Source organism: Neolamprologus multifasciatus, chromosome 12 (assembly GCF_963576455.1).
Source record: "Neolamprologus multifasciatus chromosome 12, fNeoMul1.2, whole genome shotgun sequence".
NCBI lineage: Eukaryota > Metazoa > Chordata > Actinopteri > Cichliformes > Cichlidae > Neolamprologus > Neolamprologus multifasciatus.
This window is the reverse complement of record NC_140450.1, coordinates 32,674,792-32,682,474: the sequence shown is the minus strand read 5'-3', so window position 1 is coordinate 32,682,474 and position 7,683 is coordinate 32,674,792. Positions and strand designations below refer to the sequence as shown.

At 39.3% G+C, this 7,683-nt stretch overlaps 1 protein-coding gene across 13 annotated transcripts in view; it reads left to right on the top strand.

Annotated features, from left to right (window-relative positions):
* Positions 1–229: 229 nt before the first annotated feature.
* arvcfb (ARVCF delta catenin family member b) overlaps positions 230–7,683 on the top strand; it is a 299,308-nt gene continuing 291,854 nt past the window's right edge. For 6 of the 13 annotated variants that reach the window (XM_085180845.1, XM_085180844.1, XM_085180850.1 and 3 more), the window contains exon 1: positions 231–648. The gene's annotated coding sequence lies outside the window, so the exon portion shown is untranslated. Of the gene's footprint in view, positions 649–7,683 lie in introns of all 13 variants that reach the window. The other 7 variants (XM_085180854.1, XM_085180848.1, XM_085180847.1 and 4 more) reach the window with 3 other exon arrangements.

Sequence of the window (7,683 nt, the reverse complement as noted above, 5' to 3'; positions counted from 1 at the left end):
GAGAAATGCAAGATGAAACTGATAAAATAAAATGAAATAAAATAAAATAAAATGAAAAATTGATATAGAGTTTTATGAAATTTAATGGAAGGTTTAAAAAAAATAGTATTTTTTTTTAATTCACTGACAGAAAAACTTAAACGTAATAACAGGAGTAAATTCATTGAAAGTAACAAGTCTTTTTATGAATAATCGAATAAGGTTAATTTTCCTCCAATAGTAGTTTGAATGGGGCGGAGACACTCGCTGTGACCGACAGCATCTAGCACTGTTGTGGATGAGCGGGATAAAGGCTGCTCTGCCTTTCATACACTAGAATACAACTTCGCAGTCTCTAATTAACGTATTTATTAGCCGCTTCGAGTGCATCCAATAACTTCAAAGCCCATTAGGTTAGGTTTACTGCTTGTTATTATTTTTTTTCTTTTTCCCGCTGCATGTGGAGCGACTAAAGGGACGCGCCGACAGCAACCTGCCAACTCCAGTTTGAGAGATTTGGCAGGTTGTGAGAGTAGTAGGCTCTCCCTGCAGCAGCTAGGCTAACTTGCAGGCAAAAATAACGGCGTTCGCGGTGAGGCTCGGAGTACTGCTCATCACAACGGGGAGTCACTTCGCCTGCGGGAGCAACGATGACCGGGAGAAACTGAGGTAACCAGAATACAGCTCTGTTATTATCTCGTAAGTTTTATCCTGTTCTCTCAGCAGGAGGCGGGTGTGACAAAAATGTCAATTAACATCAGGAAAGCTCACAATAACCCGCGGGCTGTGTTTCCTGACATGAGCAGGTGCTCGTCTGAAGTGTAATGAACTGGACTCGGTGTTATTTGGTTAAAGCTTTAGCTAATTTATTGTTTAAATATGCGTTTTTAGGGTGGCGCGGTGGGAAGAGATATATTTAATGCTCCTTAAAAAAATCTATAACAACGAAGGCTTGGATGAAATTGAATATATCTGCGCGTGCTCCCGTGTTGTAAACATTCACGGATGCAGTCAAAGGAAGCGAGAGCAGCCACGAGCTGTCAATCATCTCATCCTCACTGCTCTATTGTTTTTCGCTCGTGCTGTTTGTGAGTGAGTTTCCATGGAGAGTCTTCCGGTTTCTCTACTCTAATTACCTTATTTGGAGAAGGGGCGGCTGACTGATGGGGTGCTGCTGTTGTTGGGTTAATAGTGCTGTATACACGCAAACGCCCGAGTGAAGTGGATGTTTTGAAAGAGTTATTCTCAATAGACGCTGATGGATCCTGATCAGGCTTTTCACACTCGATAGCCTTCCGATGGCCTCGAGGTGCGCTGTTAAAGCAATTAACTGTGCAATTAATTTATATCTCAGCCTCGTGGCAAATCGAAATTTATAAACTGTCACCCAATCTTTTCTTTTTTTTTGTGACACTCAACATTCAGAACGAAAGCACGTTAAATTGGTATTTTGCAACCCCGCCCCACTGACCATTAACAGATCATCTACAAACCCACTATACAGCCTTATAATTTTCTTTCCAGATGAACATGAGGGTACTTTTTAAAACTTAAAAACTGTGATCAGTAGGCTTTGTCAGTGAACCATCATGCAAACAGTCTAGGTCTGAGTTTACACTTGCTTTTAAAAAGTGTCTTTGGCAATTGGATGGCAAGTGAGCAGCTCAGACAAATCAGTGTTTACATCTGACTCTGATTTCCTTACTGTCTAAGTCACTTCCAGTAGAAGGTCAAAAGAACAGTAATGTAATTAAAGGAGGCCTAGCAAGACAAAATGACATGTTACAAGGACTAAGACAGTACATGCTGTTGCAGCTGTCCTAAACCAAATAGGATACCAAAGCATCCTACTAATATATCATTGCTTCATAGCCACATAGAACTCAAAGATATGGAAGATTTGTGCCCATTTAACAACATAAGACTTTATATTTTGTGACTATTTCACAAACTGCCTGATGCTTGGGTTTTTTCATTACAATTTTATAGTAATACTAGTTATTTCCATTGAAATGTTGTGATAACCCTGACTGCAGGTTTATCTAAGTTCTAAGTGAAAGCAACTTGGCTTCCTCGAGTTTTCTATATACATTTAAACTTTGGAGTCAGTTGGATAGGAACACCTTGTGTTAATGTGTGAGTTATCACTTAGATATAACACGAGCTGCATGCCGAGTCTTTCAAGTGGAACATGGATATACACAGATAAATTAAATGCTTTTAATTGGAAGCTTAAACCACCATAATGGGTGTCTGTGTATGTGCACTCTTTTGTGTAAGGAATATGTATGGAGTGACCAGCCAAACAGTGGTGACACTGTAGTGAGATCTGAGGCCAAAGGTCTGCACTATGCAGCAAGTGGTAACTTCAGGTTTAAACCTGGGTTTTCAGTGCAATAATTATGCTTGATTTTTACCGGGCACATTGCCATGGCAACTTATTCTTCAGATCTAACCTGTGCTGAAGAAGGTTATGTCGAAGATAAGAGATTAACAGATACAAACTCCCTGCCTACAGACAAGTCAATACTCAGGATTGCCACCATTCCTGGAAGATCCTTATACCTTGGTGGATTTATAGTCTTCATCTTTCCCTGATGACTCTCACTAAGAAACATAGATCCTTAGAGGCAACTTTAATCCTTCATTTCTGTCCACTGCTGGTTGCATTTAGTTTAACAATATTTATTATTCTGTAGCCATTAATATATTATACAAATAGAGTGAATCTGTTTGCATCTGTGGAGTTTATGTTAAATCTGCTGGTAGACTAAATCTACATCTGAATTCTGTTTTTATTTTTATTTGTTACTTGCTTTCAGACCATTAGGTAGCACCTGGGCTGTAGCTGAAAAAACAAGGCTAAAATTTTCTTATGTAAATTTAAATATTAATTTAATAGAATATGCAAATATAATTTGACATATGCTCCTGTCTTAATGGTAAAACTCATCTGGTAAATCTGCTACACAGTTGGTGTTTTTGGTGGCTTTCCTTCATGGTTTTGAAAAAAAAAAAGACTTTGTAAGTATCATAGTCCTTCAGCATTACTGACCAATGTGCTAAAAGTACACAGACATTCATACAGTGCTTTTAGTTGTATACTTTTATCCTCTCTCTCTGCGGACATCTCATTGGCAGAATGCTTTCCCTAGCCGCTTATCCTAACAATAACCATCAAAAATGAATGCCTAATCCTAAACCTAAGCCTAAACCTAGCCATAACCTATTAGTAACCCTGACACTAAAACCACATTTTGAGCCTCAAAAATGCCTTCAAACTCGTGGGGACGGCATTTTGTCCCCATAAGTGACTACTGGTCCCCACAAGTATAGCAGCATGCCAATTTTCTGTCCTCACAAACATGTATTCAAACATGTACTCAAACAAACACACACACACAGATTTCTCTGTACTGTGTTGGAGATTGGTCAGATGCTGCTAACACCGCTCCTTTCAAGTAAATGTGTTTGTAGCGAGAAAGTTAAACCCTGGGTTGAATGACAACCAATCACGTTGGAATGACTCCTGCACTTGAGTCCAGATGTTAAAGTAAAGTTTATTCTGTCTGAAGCCAGACAGAATAAAACCGAATAGAATAGAATAACTTTAATGTCCACATCGGTGGAACACTGTCTTTGTTCAACAAAGATAGGGATGTCCTGTGTATGTTACAATTGCTTTGTAGTACAAACCCGAGGCACTGCTGGCTTTGTCAACCAGCTCACATAGTGGTTGTGTATCGATAACAGCCCTCGTGTATACACATGCACTATGTAAAACAGTAATTTATAGTCTGAAGAGAAAGAAAAGAAAAAACATCTGATGTCTTTCTCTCTTAAGGCTTTTGACATTTCTGCAGAAGGTTTGCTCTGACTCAGAATTTAGCTCATTTATGCATTTCAGACTTTGTTACAGAGAACGCTGCTGCATTCAGAAACATCCCCAAAGATTGCTTTATGTGTATCACTATATAGAAGGTGTATGCTACACTTTACAGCACAGTTAGTACAAACAAAATGCTCCTTTACACTGACTGTTATGTGTGTAGGACCTTAGCCTCTTAATCGTTTGCCATGGTAACTTAGGTCATGACAATCACATTTTTAAAAGTTCCTCAGATGCTTCTTTTGTCAGAATACATTTTGGACTGATTGGTAATAAGGTAGGAGCTCATTTTGAAAATATTTGCAGCTCACACACAGTGAGCAGTCTCTGGACAGAATGAGAATCTCTGCGCCACCTATGAGTGTGCCGAAAAGCGAAAAATACTCAACAACTGGGGGTGAACAAGAAGACTCCCAATGAATGCTAATGTCTAAAAAAATCTTTGTTTTTCCCTTTGCTACGTAAGTTATCACACACTTCCCTGTGTGCCAACTGTCTTGTATTTATGTATTCTGTCTTTCTTGAGGGGAATAATGTTCAAATATTTGGCCATAATCATCTTTAAAAACAATTATAGGGGTTACTGCATGTTGTGAAAACACAGAATGGTTGCAATAGGAAAATGTTTTATCCTATCGATGGAGACCAAACCAAACTTTTTAATTTTTGATGAATTTTTTCTAATCACCACTTAAAGATCAGAAGGTTAAAATGGCATTTTTCTAATGAGCCTGACACGACCTGAGGTCATTTTAATCTCGAGAACAGTTTATGCAGTAAGGCACTAATTTATTAGGATGTCCGCTGGTTGAAATTTTTCTTAACTGTTAGCCCCGTGGCATATTTGTAATTTGAATGTAACTGTGTGAGCTGGTCAGATGACGTCTTTGTTTCAGTTTAGTGGCACTGTCTGAATTTGAATCCGTGTTTTGAATGTTATACTTTCCATCTGTCCATCACTCCTTCCCTCCCTGACTGTGTCACAGGGGCAGACATAACAGAGCAGGTTGGTTTATGTGATACACGATTAGTCACAGTCTGATATTTCTGACGGATGATACTAACATTTCCATGCCAATATTTTGTACCATTGCAAGACATCTTAACACTTGCAAAAGGAGCGTTGTAAACAACAGAAAAGATGTCTCCATGCATTCATTTCTTTTGCAATACACTGAAATAGCAGTTGCAGTGTGTTGCAACAGACCACGGGCATTTTATAGTACCTGCATTTTGTGTATCTAGGACAACCAATACTGCTAGCAGAGATGTAGTCTCTTAAGGGGGAATCATATTATGAAGTCAAATCAGGGAATTATCGTAGCCTCTAAATAAAGGATTCAGCCACTATGACATTTAATCAAGCAAGTGTTTTTATCAATGTGCCACCTTATTGTGTTTTTCTGTGCTGTCAGAGATAGCAAACACTATCCTAACAGTTAGTAATATAAATGCACCCATGAAATATCCACCCATCTATTTTGGTTGCATTATAATGTTGCTTCATCCAGCCAGCCATTATAATCACACCAGCAGTAGCTGGGACACATTGTCTCATTGGAACAGGGATTAAGGGGCATCAACAGCAAAAACAATTGGAGATTCAGATGAACATGTATGCAGTTACAGAGTGTCATACTTCATCATTCTGTCTGATTAAAGGTAATCTTAACATTTTTATGAAAGCCTTTTAATAAATTGGTTACTCTGTTAAAACCCTAGAAGTCTTTTCACAGCTTGCATTGAGTCAGCAGCAAAGCAGAGGTGTAATTATTACCACAAATGACATTTTTTTATGACATTTATGAACCGTCAATGCAAGAAAAGCAGAGGTGTAACTGATCAGTGCTAACCAAGGTTACTAGTTTAATTTGTGCACCTGATTACTTCTCCTGCTATGATGAGATAAAGCGTATGCTTCAGAAAAGGTAAACAGGTTTTACTGACTTTAATTCAATTCAATTCAATTCAATTCAATTTTATTTATATAGCGCCAAATCACAACAAAAGTTGCCTCAAGGCGCTTCATAGATACAGAGAAAAACCCAACAATCATATGACCCCCTATGAGCAAGCACTTTGGCGACAGTGGGAAGGAAAAACTCCCTTTTAACAGGAAGAAACCTCCAGCAGAACCAGGCTCAGGGAGGGGCGGGGCCATCTGCTGCGACCGGTTGGGGTGAGAGAAGACTTTAATCTTTCCTCCTGATCATTTCCAGATCCACTTACCAGTCTACTGTCACTTTAAGTAATGCTAAATGCAGCGATGGTTTTCCAAATGTGTCTTGGGTAATCAGATGAAAACTGGACATCTGAGACACATCACCTTTTCTATGCCAGTGCCCAGCTGGGCCTGACTTTGTTACTCTCTAACACCTTGACTCCATTTTTGCTGTGAATCTATGTAGAACATGCAACATAGCCTACACAACTGGCCAACACTGTTACCAGCATTCACACCTGTGTGGGCTAACTTGATGGTGATGTTAAATTTATAGTGAGGTGCAGGTCAGGTTACAGCAGAAGGTTTCAGAAGGGTTTGTGGTTTTAAAATATTTGCAGTGTAATTGCAGATATGTTATAAGTTTTCATAAGTATAAATTCACTAATAAGGCCCCAGTCACATCTGCCTAGAGACAGGTCAGAAACTTTGTGGCAACCACTGGTCACTAAGGAAAAGTGTACATTTTGCAACTGGTTGGCAAGTGATTGCAGGAGGTTTCCGTTAGTGGCTGAAATTGGTCAGAAAAAGCAAAACAGTCTTCTTTGCTATTAGTTTGGTTTCTTGTAGGTAGCTGTGGTCACCAGTACTTTGCATGGAAGACGCCAGCTTGTATGAAAACACCAAAGTGGTATTAAGATTGAGCTGTGTGAAGCAAACTGCAACCAGTTCACCTTGTGTTGGTGTGCATGGCCGAGGTTTAAGTCCCTTACGCTAGAAGTTCAACGGCCCTGGGCACAGTCATTTTGTTAAGTGGAGGCTGGCAAGCAAAATGCCACGGTTGGTTCCAAGAACCAATCAACTCTGCGAGCTGTTCCAGCAACACAAAGTCACATGAAACTTGTAGAAGTGGGGCAAGAACCAGAAAAAAGCACCATGTTGTGCAGAAGTGTCATATTTTCTGGTCACGTCCTTGATGAGGAGCCACCAGGACACATTAGGGTTGCAGAGTATGTTTGCACTTACACTTAATTTAATTTAGGCCACTTTTAGACACTTTTTAAAACTAACTCTAAAAAGGGTCTAAGTGGAGCACAGTCCTTATTAATACGATGAGTTACACGTATGCTTTTCCTGCCGTGAAATGAAATAAATAAAAAACCTGCTGCAAATATTATCCAGAGAGGCACCATGGATTCCTTTTCTGTCTGGACAAAACGATTTTTCATTTCACACACACACACACATTATTTTCTGATGTAAGAATGCACACGCAAACCTAGATTACATGATTTCACAAATTAGGCACATGAACACCTGAACCTCCTGGGATGACTTGTGGAAATTTTGACCTTGCGCTTGCACAACTGGCTTCAGTGTCATTCCAAACAACATAAAAGACACGATGTATTAAAATGACCCTGTTCCTCAGTGTCAACATATTTGTAGCAATGTTTCACACTGAGAGACAATGTTAAGTTAATCACATTAGCCTTATACTCGTCTCATTATAGTTTCATGGTCAATGTAGCATTTCATTAGTGATTGTGCACGGGAATTATAGAGCAGCGGAGTTATATAGAAAAGGCATTGCGTGTTTGTCTATTCAGTTGGAGCAGAAATGATGTGCTTCACATCCTTGAGTGCCAAATGC